The sequence below is a fragment of the Mesoplodon densirostris genome, chromosome 1 (genome assembly GCF_025265405.1).
Source record: "Mesoplodon densirostris isolate mMesDen1 chromosome 1, mMesDen1 primary haplotype, whole genome shotgun sequence".
In the NCBI taxonomy this organism is placed as follows: domain Eukaryota; kingdom Metazoa; phylum Chordata; class Mammalia; order Artiodactyla; family Ziphiidae; genus Mesoplodon; species Mesoplodon densirostris.
Genome location: NC_082661.1, coordinates 60,536,986 through 60,550,773, shown reverse-complemented (window position 1 = coordinate 60,550,773; position 13,788 = coordinate 60,536,986). Strand labels below are relative to the sequence as shown.

General features: G+C 37.4%; 1 pseudogene; it reads left to right on the top strand.

Moving 5' to 3' along the window:
* Positions 1-240: 240 nt before the first annotated feature.
* LOC132488156 (ethanolaminephosphotransferase 1-like) lies at positions 241-7,337 on the top strand (annotated as a pseudogene).
* Positions 7,338-13,788: the final 6,451 nt, after the last annotated feature.

Here is a 13,788-nt window from a genome sequence, read left to right as displayed (position 1 = left end):
GTGGACACAAAGCACTGAGCTGATCTCCCTGTGCTATGTGGCTACTTCCCACTAACTATCTATTTTACATTAGGTAGTGTATATATGTCCATGTTACTCTCCCACTTTGTCCCAGCTTCCCCTCCACCTCCCATGTCCTCAGCCCCTTCTCTACATCTACATCTTTATTCCTGTCCTGCCCCTAGGTTCATTAGAACCTTTTTTTTTTTTTTTTTAGATTCCATATATGTGTGTTAGCATATGGTATTTGTTTTTCTCTTCCTGACTTACTTCACTCTGTTTGAAACTCTCTAGGTCCATCCACCTCACTACAAATAACTCAATTTTTTTTTATGGCTGAGTAATATTCCAATGCATATATGTGCCAAATCTTTATCCATTCATCTGTCGATGGACACTTAGGTTGCATCCAAGTCTGGCTATTGTAAATAGTGCTGCAATGAACATTGTGGTACATGTCTCTTTTAGAATTATGCTTTTATCAGGGTATATGCCCAGTAGCGTGATTGCTGGTTCATATGGTAGTTCGATTTTTAGTTTTTCAAGGAAGCTCTATAATGTTCTCCATAGTGGCTGTATCAGCTTACATTTCCACCTAGAGTGCAAGAGGGTTCCCTTTTCTCAACACCCTCTCCAGAATTTATCACTTGTAGATTTTTTGATGATGGACATTCTGACCGGTGTGAGGTGATACCTCATTGTGGTTTTGATTTGCATTTCTCTAATAATTAGTGATATTGAGCATCCTTTCATGTGTTTGTTGGCAATCTGTATATCTTCCTTGGAGAAATGTCTACTTAGGTCTTCTGCCCATTTTTTGATGGCTTGTATGCTTTTTTGATATTGAGCTGAATGAGCTGCTTGTATATTTTGGAGATTAATCCTTTGTCAGTTGGCTCGTTGGCAAATATTTTCTACCATTCTGAGAGTTCTCTTTTCATTTTGTTTATGTTCTCCTTTGCTGGGCAAAAGCTTTTAAGTTTCATTAGGTCCCATTTCTTTGTTTTGTTTTTATGTCCATTTCTCTAGGAGGTGAGTCAAAAAGGATTTGGCTGTGATTTATATCAGAGAGTTCTGCCTATGTTTTCCTCTAACAGTTTTATAGTGTCTGGACTTGCATTTAGGTCTTTAATCCATTTTGAGTTTATTTTTGTGTATGGTGTAAGGAAGTGTTTTAATTTCATTCTTTTACATGTAGCTGTTCAGTTTTCCCAACACTGCTTACTGAAGAGACTGTCTTTACTCCATTGTATATTCTTGCCTCCTTTATCAAAGATAAGGTGAACATATGTGTGTAGGTTTATCTCTGGGCTTTCTATCCTGTTCCATTGATCTATATTTCTGTTTTTGTGCCAGCACCATACAATCTTGATTACTGTAGCTTTGTAGGATAGTTTGAAGTAAAGGAGCCTGATTCCTCCAGCTCCATTTTTCATTCTCAAGATTGCTTTGGCTATTCGGGGTCTTTTGTGTTTCCACACAAATTGTAAAACTGTTGTTCTAGTTCTGTGAAAAATGCCATTGGTGGTTTGATAGGGTTTGCACTTAATCTGTAGATTGCTTTGGGTAGTAGAGTCATTTTCACAAAGTTAATTCTTCCAATCCAAGAACATGGTATATCTCTCCATCTGTTTGTGTCATCTTTAATTTCTTTCATCAGTGTCTTATAGTTTTCTTCATAAAGGTCTTTTGTCTCCTTAGGTACATTTATTCCTATATATTTTATTCTTTTTGTTGCAGTGGTAAATGGGAGTGTTTCCTGAATCTCTCTTTCAGACTTTTCATCATTAGTGTATAGGAATGCAAGAGATTTCTGTGCATTAATTTTGTATCCTGCTAATTTACCAAATTCATTGATTAGCTCTGGTAGTTTTCTGGTAACATCTCTAGGATTCTCTCTATATAGTATCGTGTCATCTGCAAACAGTGACAGTTTTACTTCTTCTTTTCTGATTTAGATTCATTTTATTTCTTTTTCTTCTCTGATTGACGTGGCTAAAACTTCCAAAATTATGTTGAATAATAGTGGTGAGAGTGAGACTTGTTCCTGATCTTAGAGGAAATGGTTTCAGTTTTTCACCACTGGCAATGTTGTTGGCTGTGGGTTTATCATATATGGCCTTTACTAGGTTGAGGTAGTTTCCCTCTATGCCTACTGTCTGGAGGGTTTTTATCATAACTGGGTGTTGAATTTTGTTGAAAGCTTTTTCTGCATCTATTGAGATGATCATATGTTTTTTATCCTTCAAATTGTGACTCTGATATATCACATTGATTGATTTGTGTATACTGAATAATCCTTGCATTCCTGGGATAAACCTCACTTGGTCATGGTGTATGATCCTTTTAATGTGCTGTTGGATTGTGTTTGCTAGTATTTTGTTGAGGATTTTTGCACCTATGTTCATCAGGGAAATTGGTCTGCAGTTTTCTTTTTTTGTGACATCTTTGTCTGCTTTTGGTATAAGGGTGATGGTGGCCTCATAGGATGAGTTTGAGAGTGTTCCTCCCTCTGTTATATTTTGGAAGAGTTTGAGAAGGATAGGTGTCAGCTCTTCTCTAAATGTTTGATAGAATTTACCTGTGAAACCATCTGGTCCTGGGCTTTAGTTTGTTGGAAAATTTTTAATTACAGTTTCAATTTCAATGCTTGTGATTGGTCTGTTTATATTTTCTATTTTTTTCTGGTTCAGTCTTGGAAGGTTGTGCTTTTTTAAGAACTTGTCCATTTCTTCCAGGTTGTCCATTTTACTGGCATAGAGTTGATTGTAGTAGTCTCTCATAATCCTTTGTATTTCTGCAGTGTCAGTTGTTACTTCTCCTTTTTCATTTCTAATTCTGTTGATTTGAGTCTTCTCCCTCTTTTTTCCTGATGACTCTGTCTAATGGTTTATTAATTTTGTTTATCTTTTCAAAGAACCAGCTTTTAGGATTTTTATTAGTTTTTTTTTTTTTTTTCCTGTACATGGGCCTCTCATTGTTGTGGTCTCTTCCGTTGCAGAGCACAGGCTCCAGACATGCAGGCTCAGCAGCCATGGCTCATGGGCCCAGCTGTTCTGTGGCATGTGGGATATTCCCAGACCGGGGCATGAACCTGTGTCCCCTGCACCGGCAGATGGACTCTCAACCACTGTGTCACCAGGGAAGCCCCCAGTTTTTAGTTTTATTGATCTTTGCCATTGTTTCCTTCATTTCTTTTTCATTTATTTCTGATCTGATATTTATGATTTCTTTTCTTCTGCTAACTTTGGGTTTTTTTGCTCTTCTTTCTCTAATTACTTTAGGTGTAAGGTTAGGTTGTTTATTTGAGATTTTTCTTGTTTCTTGAGGGAGGATTGTTTGGCTATTAACTTCCCTCTTAGAACTGCTTTTGCTGCATCCCATAGGTTTTGGGTCATTGTGTTTTCATTGTCATTTGTTTCTAGGTATTTTTTGATTTCCTGTTTGATTTCTTCAGTGATCTCTTCGTTATCTAGTAGCATATTGTTTTGCCTTCATGTATTTGTGTTTTTTACAGTTTTTTTCCCCTATAATTGATATCTAGTCTCATAGCATTGAGGTCAGAAAAAATATTTGATATGATATCAATTTTCTTATATTTACCAAGGCTTGATTTGTGACACATGATATGATCTATCCTGGAGAATGTTCCATGTGCACTTGAGATGAAAGTATATTCTGTTGTTTTGGGTTGGATTGTCCTATAAATATCAATTAAGTCCATCTGCTCTAATGTGTCATTTAAAATTTGTGTTTCCTTATTTATTTGCATTTTGAATAATCTGTCCATTGGTGTAAGTGTGGTGTTAAATCCCCTTACTATGATTGTGTTACTATCAATTTCCCCTTTTATGGCTGTTATGGCTGTTAAAATTTGTCTTATGTATTGAGTTGCTCCTGTGTTAGGTGCATAAATATTTTCAATTGTTATAGCTTCTTCTTGGATTGATTCTTTTATCTTTTTGTAGTGTCCTTCTTTGTCTCTTGTAATAGTCTTTATTTTAAAGTCCATTTTGTCTGATACGAGAATTGCTACTCCAGCATTCTTTTGATTTCCATTTGCATGGAATATCTTTTTCCATTCCCTCACTTTCAGTCTGTATGTGTCCCTAGGTCTGAAGTGGGTCTCTTATAGACAACATATATATGGGTCTTATTTTTGTGTCCATTCAGCCAGTCTGTGTCTTTTGGTTGGAGAATTTAATCCATTTACCTTTAAGATAATTATTGATATGTAAGTTTCTATTACCATTTTCTTAATTTTGGGGGGTTTGTTATTGTGGGTCTTTTCCTTCTCTTGTGTTTCCTGCCTAGAGAAGTTCCTTTAGCATTTGTTGTAAAGCTGCTTTGGTGGTGCTGAATTCTCTTAGCTTTTGCTTGCCTGTAAAAGTTTTAATTTCTCTGTCAAATCTGAATGAGATCCTTACTGTGAAAAGTGATCTTGTTTGTAGATTTTTCTCCTTCATCACTTTAAATATGTCCTGCCACTCCCTTCTGGCTTGCAGAGTTTCTGCTGAAAGTTCAGCTGTTAACCTTATGGGGATTCCCTTGTGTGTTATTTGTTGTTTTTCCCTTGTTGCTTTTAATAATTATTCTTTGTATTTAATTTTTGATAGTTTGATTAATATGTGTCTTGGCATGTTTCTCCTTGGATTTAACCTGGATGGGAGTCTCTGTGCTTCCTGGACTTGCTTGACTATTTCCTTTCCCATGTTAGGGAAGTTTTCATATATAATCTCTTCAAATATTTTCTCAGTCCCTTCCTTTTTCTCTTCTTCTTCTGGGAACCCTGTAATTTGAATATTGGTGCATTTAATATTGTCCCGTAGGTCTCTGAGATTGTCCTCAATTGTTTTCAACTTTTTTCTTTACTCTGGTCTTTGGCAGTTATTTCCAGTTTCTCTCTTCTGGGACACTTATCTGTTCTTTTGCTATTGATTCCTTCTAGAGAATTTTTAATTTCATTTATTGTGTTGTTCATCATTGTTTGTTTGCTTTAGTTCTTCTAGGTCATTTTGTTAAACGTTTCTTGTATTTTCTCCATTCTATTTCCAAGATTCTGGGTCATCTTTACTATCATTACTCTGAATTCTTTTTCAGGTAGACTGCCTATTTCCTCTTCATTTGTTTTGTCTGGTGGGTTCTTACCTTGCTCCTTTATCTGCTGCGTATTTGTCTCTCTTCTCATTTTGTTTAACTTACTGTGTTTGGGGTCTCCTTTTCACAGGCTGCATGTTCGTAGTTCCTCTTATTTCTGGTTTCTGCCCCCAGTGGGTGAGTTTGGTTCAGTGAGTTGATTATGTTTCCTGGTGGGGGGACAGGTGTCTGTGTTCTGGTGGATGGGGCTGAACCTTGTCCCTCTGGTGGGCAGGGTGCATCCAGTGGTTTGTTTGGGGGTGTCTGTGAACTTAGTATGACTTTAGGCCACCCATCTGCTAATGAGTGAGGTTGTGTTCCTGTCTTGCTAGTTGTTTGTCATGGGGCATCCAGCACTGGTGCTTGATGGCCTTTGGGTGGAGGTGGTTCTTAGTTTTGAGATGGAGATCTCAGGGAGAGCTCCCAGCAATTAATATTACATAGGGCTGGGAGGTTTCTGGTGGTCCAGTGTCCTGGACTCAGCTCTCCCTCCTCAGTGGCTCAGGCCTGACACCCGGTCAGAGCACCTAAACCCTACCAGCCACATGCCAAGAAGAAAAGGAAGGGAAAAAAAAAAGAATAGACAGAACCCCAAGACAAATGGTAAAAGCAACACTAAGCAGACAAAATCACAGAAAGAAAACTATACACACACAGTCACAAAAAGAGGAAAAATAGAAAGGAAGAGAGCAATGAAATCAATAAACCAACTACAAATGAAAACAATCACTAAAAACTAAACTAATATAAACATTAATCCAAAACCAAATCAAACACAGAAGACAAACCCCAAGTCTACACTTACTCCCAAAGTCCACTGCCTCAATTTTGGGAACACTCATTGTATTCAGGTATTCCAGACATGCAGGGTTTATCAAGCGAATTGTGGCATTTAGTCCACTGCTCCTGAGGCTGCACAGAGAAATTCCCCTTTTTCTTCTTTGTTCAAACGGCTCCTGGAGTTCAGCTTTGCTTTTGCTCCCACCTTTGCCTGTAGGTAACCCTCAGGCATCTGTTACCCACACAGACAGGAGGGGGTTAAAGCAGCAGCTGATTAGGGCTCTCTTGCTCACTCAGCCCAGGGAGAAGGAGGGGTAAGGTAGTCATAATTTTGATGTGGGGACAGCCTTCGGTGGCAGCTGTCAGCACATAGTTGCAACAGCTTGAGGTATGCCATGTGTTCTCCCAGGGAATTTGGCCTTAGATCATGAGACCCTGGCAGTGGCATGTTGCACAGGATCTTGGTAGGGTGTGGGTAGTGACCTGTGTTTGCACACAAGACTCTTGGTGGCAGCAGCGGCAGTAGTAGCTCTCCTTTGCCCACCTCTGGGGTCCGAGATGATAGCTGCAGCTCACACCCATCTCTGGAGCTCACTTAGGCAGTGCTCTGCCATCTGTGAGTGCATGAAGCAGGAAGCCCCTCTCCTCACGCACCCCAAAACAACTTTTATGCTGATTTTTATGCTTCAGTACCAGGTCACAAGCATGTACCTGATTGGGTTTGGATTGTAGTGGGCATCCTCAACTTTGTAGCCAACACTCTAGATGGTGCAGATGGAAAGCAAGCCTGGAGCACCAATTCCAGCAGCCCATTAGGGGAGCTTTTTGGCCATGGCCTGGATAGTTGGTCATGTGTTTACCTTGCTGTAACTGTGTATTCCATTTTTGGATGAGGATCATCTGGTGTCAGTGTTTTTGTTCTTTATCTCCTGCTATGGGTAGTTTTATTTTATTTTATCCTGTCCCACTGGGAAAAGTATAACACAGGGATTCTTTTCCTGCCATGGGGATATGACATTAGAGAGGTGACTATTTCTTTTGTCTACATAATGACTGTGATTGTGGGAGTTGATGCCTGGTATGAACATTTCCCATTTAATTTCTTTTATAGAGACCTATTCACTGCAATGATCATTGGTTGTACATTATGTGTGACTCTTCCAATGAGTTTATTAAACTTTTTCAGAAGCTATAAAAATAACACCTTGAAACACAATTCAGTCTATGAAGCTGATGCTAGTGACCCAAGCTTAGCTGATAAAAAAGGACCATGTTGGTTTTGTTTTTGTTTTTAAAAGGAATATGTATGTAATCTAAGTTGGCCAAATGAAGTTCAGTTTTTTGATTTTCTTAGCACTATTAAGATATAAAACTCTCCTTGTAAATTTGAAGGTAATTTGAAAGGAGTTGCTGGAGTTTAGCATAAGAAATCTGAAAACTCTAACCAACCTACTAGAAAGCATAACTGAGAAAAGTAGAGAGAAAAAGGAAGGAAGGAAGGAAGGAAGGGAGGGAGGGAGGGAGGGAAAGAAAGGGCTAGGTGGGATGATATTGAGTAATATATGATTATATACTTTTTGCACCTAGGTACACCCATTCCCAAAGGAAGCTATATCTCCTAAGCTTTTCATTTATAAGTGCTTCCTGTTTTATTAAGGCTGTTTGATCTTCTTTAATTTGCATTTTAAGGAATCTTAATTTCTTGGAAAAGACTGGAAAACTGAGTTGAAACTGGAATGCATTTGTTTGAGACAGGGAAATATTCCAAAGTGAAACAGATAATAACTGATATGAAGAGATTTTACCAACAATGTTCTCATGCTGAAACCCATTACACTTTGGAATTTGGGGTCAAACAAAATTGTGTGCAAATCTTAAATCCATTACTTACAGGCTATGCAGTCCAGCTCAGAGTCTAGCAGCACATAGAAGGTGCTTAATTAATTATATTGAATAAACTAATAAATAAGTGGGTGAATAAATTTGGCAAAGTTACCTAACTCTCTTGTAGAAAAAAAGGCTATGGGACTATAATGTTGCATTGTAATCTAAATGTTAAGTTCTGTGCAATTCCTGAGCACAATACAAAATCTACAATAGCTTCCCTTCACTACTTCTTAGTGATAAAATTGAGTGAAAATGAACATATCCAGGACAAACTTAAAGAAAAAAAAGAGAGAGAACGAAAGAGAAAGAGAGAAGGGGAGAAATAGAAACAGAAAGAAAGAGAGAGGGAGGAACGGAGGGGAGAGAGAGAGAGAAGGAGAGAGAGAGAGAGGTAAATCCATTGCAATTTAACTAAATTTCTGAAAGAGGTTTGCATATAACCCTTACATTGAGTTTTACAACGTTCTAGAAATGCCTTTTACCCACTTTATCTTCAGTCACTGACTATCTCTGGGCATTGGTTTCTATAGGTAGTATTCAGAAAAGAAACCACTTTATGATATGAGTAGGATTCATATCCTTTGCCATAAAGGAAGTTGATATGATGTTTTGTCAAGAGAATTCATCTGTATGCACCATCACTATTCTCCAAGGGAGTGATTGCTGTGCTGCATAGCAAATTATACAGGCTACAGACTGACAAGATCAGAAGGAAAGTGCCAAAATGGAAATGGTTATCATAGGTAACAAATAAGATATCACCCTGATTAACATATACACAGGTTTGTGATACATTTACAGAAAATATTGCACTTGGGGAGTTGCTTCGTGTGAAAATTTCTGCAACAACCTGGTTTCATCATTTTCTGCTGGCAACCCATATTTATAAATTATTTTTCACAGAACAGTTGTAATATTGCAAAGTGTACATGTCTCAATTGTGCTTTTAAAATAACTAGTGTTGGAATTGGAACTATACAATTAAAAATAAAACTAGGATTTTAATAGAGTGAAGTTAATTTAGAAGATTTTAACCAGCAGCCTGGGATAGGCAAGAATTGGTCACATTTCAGTTTTTATAATTGACATAAAGGAAGAATAAAGAACTTCATACCTGAAGTGGCAGGCCAAGTCTTGATGCATTCCTTTGATTTCTGGAAGTATATGTATGCATGTGTGTGTGTGTGTGTGTGTATGCTTTTTGAAGACTTGGGAGGATTCCAGGGGCTATGTAGGACCCCAGGTTCAGCACTTATATGTATATATATACATGTGATTCTACCTGCAACAGCAATAAGTGTCACTAAAACTCATCACAGTAGCTTTGCATTCCCACAAGTGGCCATTCTTTGCTTTAGCAGAGTGTTTCTTCAAGTATAATCCCAGGACAGCCCTCTTCACTATCACTTGGAGTGTCTGTTTAAATTGTGTTTCCTGAGCCCCACCATAAACCCATGTCATTTCTGGTAGGGCACTGGAAGAATGTGCAGTGGAAAATTTGCAGTTTGAAAATCCCTACCATAAACAACACAAAGTAGTATACTGCAGTGACTAAGGGAAGATATTAGAGCCCAATTGCCTGGTTTCAAATTTATTTTCCACCAGCTAGTTATCAGTTGTGAAACACTGAGCAAGTTACTTATCTTCCTTGTACCTCAATTTCTTCATCTTTAAAATAGTCACAGATACATATTATATAACAATACCTAAATTACATATACATTATTAAAATTAAATAAATCGATAGTGTAAACAGCTTAGAGAAATGCTAAGCTCCAATGTTAATCAATATTATTTTAGAGGTTACCAGGTATAGAAATGATCTTAACTCATAACTGTTTCCCCAAATTCCCGCACTATTTCACAGTATCGCCTTTGTTTTGATTTCTCAGCTCCATGAATGTGAAGATTATGTTAATTTGCTCACCTCTTTGCCCAGTGCCTACGATATTGTACTCTGAATAATTTTTTAAATTTGAGTTAATTTGACACTGTCCTCTGTTTCCTTATTAGAACCAATGGCAAAGGAATAATGGTTAACAGCTTACTGTCTCTTAGGAAATTAAATTTAATATTTTAGGATTGAGAAAAGTGTGTGGACTCTTCAAACCCAGAAAATTTCTGGACTTTAGCAAAACTTTCCTCAGAAAAGACTGGCTTGCACCCCTTTATCTTGTTGCTTTTGTTTTTTCCTTCTCCTTTTCTCACAAAATGCCCTCCGTAGTCTTCTGCTCGACTCCCACCTTCGTCTACTCTTATTTTCCCCCATCTGTTGCTCAGCTCTGGGTCCGGACACATGGTTTACCTGTTTTACCAAGAACCAAAACTCTTTTAGCTAAGAATTACCACACCTGCTGCATTTTCTGCCTGAAAAGTTTCTCGAAACCTTCTCCATCTCTATTCAAAATTGTTTGTCAATGGATCTCTGTCTCCCTCTGTTCAGTGAGTATCTAGTTGTGAGGGACCTTGTCTTATTCATCCTTACATCACCAGGGCCTGACACTGGGCATCAAACACACTCCCACTGAAAAAAGGAGGGAACCCAGAACATGACAGCGTAAGATTCTCCCATTTGCTTATGTTCTCCTCTCAAACATCTTCATGGACATCAATCTAGTTTATGCTTATCTTAGGAGAAACTTGGCATTGAACCTATTAAGGGTCAGACTGACCAGCTAGAAAGAGAATGATCAGGCTGAGGAACCCTCAGAAGAACCATTCCATAAAGCCCTTTTGACGCTGCAAGCCTTCTTCTAAGCTGGTATCAGAAGCCACTCAATCCAATTCTGTTGTGTTTTCTTAGTCACAGGCTAATGGTAGGGGTCTTCTCAGATTCGAGGAAATAGGACTAATAAGAACATGCATTTCTATGGGGGACTTGATTCATCAATTGGAAGGCTGAAGTTCTTTCAAGGCAAGCCTGATCTTTTTCTGCCTCCTCAGATAAATTATGAATAAGTATGTTATCATGAACACTGCAGAAACGTTTAGATCTGCTACACTTGGTTTCAAAGCCCAAATCCATAATATACCAGGCACCTGATATTATCTATGAAAGCTAACTAAAAAATATCATACCTATATTATAGGGTTATGGTGAAAAGTAAGAAAATATGGGCACAACTTCTGCTGAAATTAGGTGCTTAGTAAGTGGTAGCTGTTGTTAATATTATTTTGATAATTTAATAAATATGTATTTATTAAACATTTGAAAGAGATAAAGTACAAGATTTATGATTTTTCCTCTAAAAAATATCTCTAAATCAACCCCATTCTGAATGTCATTAAACAATATAAGATTATATATTTTCAGCTCGGTTTCAGTGTATTTTATATACAGGTCACCCTTAAATTTGAAATGAAATCAATAACATTTAAATGCTCTATTGATTTCAATCTACCAACGACAGTGTGTAGTCCAAAGCTTGTAAATATTCTTTAACCAGAAGAATTGTTGATAACACAGTGTTCCAAAATACTTGGCCTATTATTAAATTAAATATCTTTTTCTAACTAATGAAAGTAACCTGCATATCAAGAACATGCAAACCTATCAGTTTTCACAATTTCCTTATGAGAAAATATTGTTATTCCAACTTCTTCCTTTATTTTTTTAGGAAAGTTAGGCAGAGGGGTTAAGTGACATGACCAAATCCATTCCATAAGTTCAGGATAGAGAGAGGATTGGTGTTGTGTCTCTAACTCTGAGTCTGTGGCATTGTTACTAAGTACAAACTGCTGTATTGGTTCCCTACCAGATGCTACTAAAAGTAAAAAAGACTGCCTTTCAAAACATTATTCTACTTTGACTGTCAAGGTGTTATATTTTGATTAGAGAAACAAAAGTAAAAACCTTGATAAAACAAATGGCAAGAGTGTGTTCTGATTAAAATCAGAAACACTGACCCCTGAAGATGATTCGTTTTTAGAATTATAGCAAAATGAATTTCCAATAATTCAGTGTTCCTTAAGACTTCAAGGCTGCCCAAGATATTTAGAGGGCAATGAATGCAGCCACCTATTGCTAAGCAAGACCCAAATACACTTCAATGAAACAAGAATGGACCTTTCCCTTCTTAAAATTGCCAGCCCCAAATTTCTCTTAGCTCTGTTCACAACATAGATAATAAAGCATCTGATCTTTTATCCAGAAAACACTTTCTCATCCATCTTTTCCACTTTTCTTATTCTGAAAATGAAGGACAGAAGTTCAGAGTCCTCGTCCACTGTTCTTGTCCAGTGCCAACTTTGTCATTTCACCACACCTCCTGACTGTGCTATGGACAACATCTGACACTTCTTACATCTGCAATTTAGGCAATTTAAGTTAATAACAGAAATTTAGGATTTATATTATCAATATGAAATATCAATTTCAAAAATAGCTGAGAGTTTCATAAGGACAAGGACCATCTTTTCATTTTTAATTCCCAGTTTTCCTCACATTGTTTGAGAGATAGAAGGCATTCAAAATATACATGGTAAATGAAAGAATGGAGGGATACATGAATTAATTACCTCAATCTTACTACTATTCAGATAGGCAGATAGTACTATCTGTACTTCTCTAATTTTTGCATATTAAGTCATCACCTGAGGAGCTGACTAGAATCTCAGGCAGAATAAAGAAACCTTTTGGCAAAATAGGTCATCACTATCAAGAAATTTCTCCTTTTATCCCAGCATTGTTTTTTCTGGAGTATGTCAACCTAGTGGTCTCTTCCATAACTCAGCTACCTTTAACTTCATGTACAATGTGTGTCAAGGACTATGCAAAAACCCTTATATATTACTTAATTTAATCTTTACAACAACTTCATTGAACAGACTTTCAGAATAAGGTTTTCAGAACTGAGTCTTATTGACTTGTTTAACATGACGTGAAAGGTAATGATGGGATTAGCTAACGATTCTACATTTTCTTGCTCCAAAACCCATATCTTTATACATGATACTCTTCTGTCTTAAAGTAGTATTGAAAGATGCTTTTCTCTGTTTCTGGACTGAATCTGTATCTACTTTCTTACCAAGTCCTCTTAAGGGAGACAATATTGCCGGACTGGTTGATCTAAACCAGAGACATTTGTGGGAACATACTGAATAAGTGGGTTGAGTTCCTGTGTCTTAAAGGTAGTAGAGCAGTGAGATTTCCTCCACTCTTCACCTTTGTGGTCATAGATCAGTGAGAGACCTAGATTCACTTCTGTAAGAAAGGAAGAACCACATCTTCCTTCTGCTTTCTCCTGAGGCATGCTCAGGGCTTAGTGGTCTGTCAGGGGTAATGCTTCACTTGGGTTTGCTCCACCTTACCCCTTTCCCTCTGGTACTGGTGAGTATGTTCTTATCACATTACCATAGGAAGATTGTACCCTGAGGTCAGAGAAAATAGAGAGAACAAGAAAGAAAGAACTTCCCTTTTGTCTTCTAATTTAAACCAGTGAGAAAGTGGAAAACAACCCTGTTAACAATCAGAGTGCTGTGTTCCCAGTAGAATATAAATAATGCTCAAACAAGGACAACACTTAGGCCACTCTGCCCATGTTTGGATAGATGTAGACAAGACTCCTCATGACCAAAGAAATGACTAAACATCCTCATCTCTTGATATACACCACCTTTCTTTGAGTGATTGCTGCGTCTTTACTATGGCAATTCTAACTCTATTCTACTTGCTTACAAATTTAAATTTATTATAATATCTAGTTGCCCTCACATTTTAAATTTTGCTTTTTAATTGCTATTTACTATATTTTATTTATTTATTTATTTATTTATTTATTTATGTTTTTAATTTTTGGCCGCACTGCACAGTGTGTGGGATCTTAGTTCCCTGACCAGGGACTGAACCCATGCCCCCTGCATTGGAAGGCGGACTCTTAACCACTGGACCACTGGGGAAGTCCCTGCCCTCACTTTTTGATAACATCGGAACCCAAACTGGTTCCTGCTTAGAATTCTCTAACACAAACACAAATCCTATAGTAA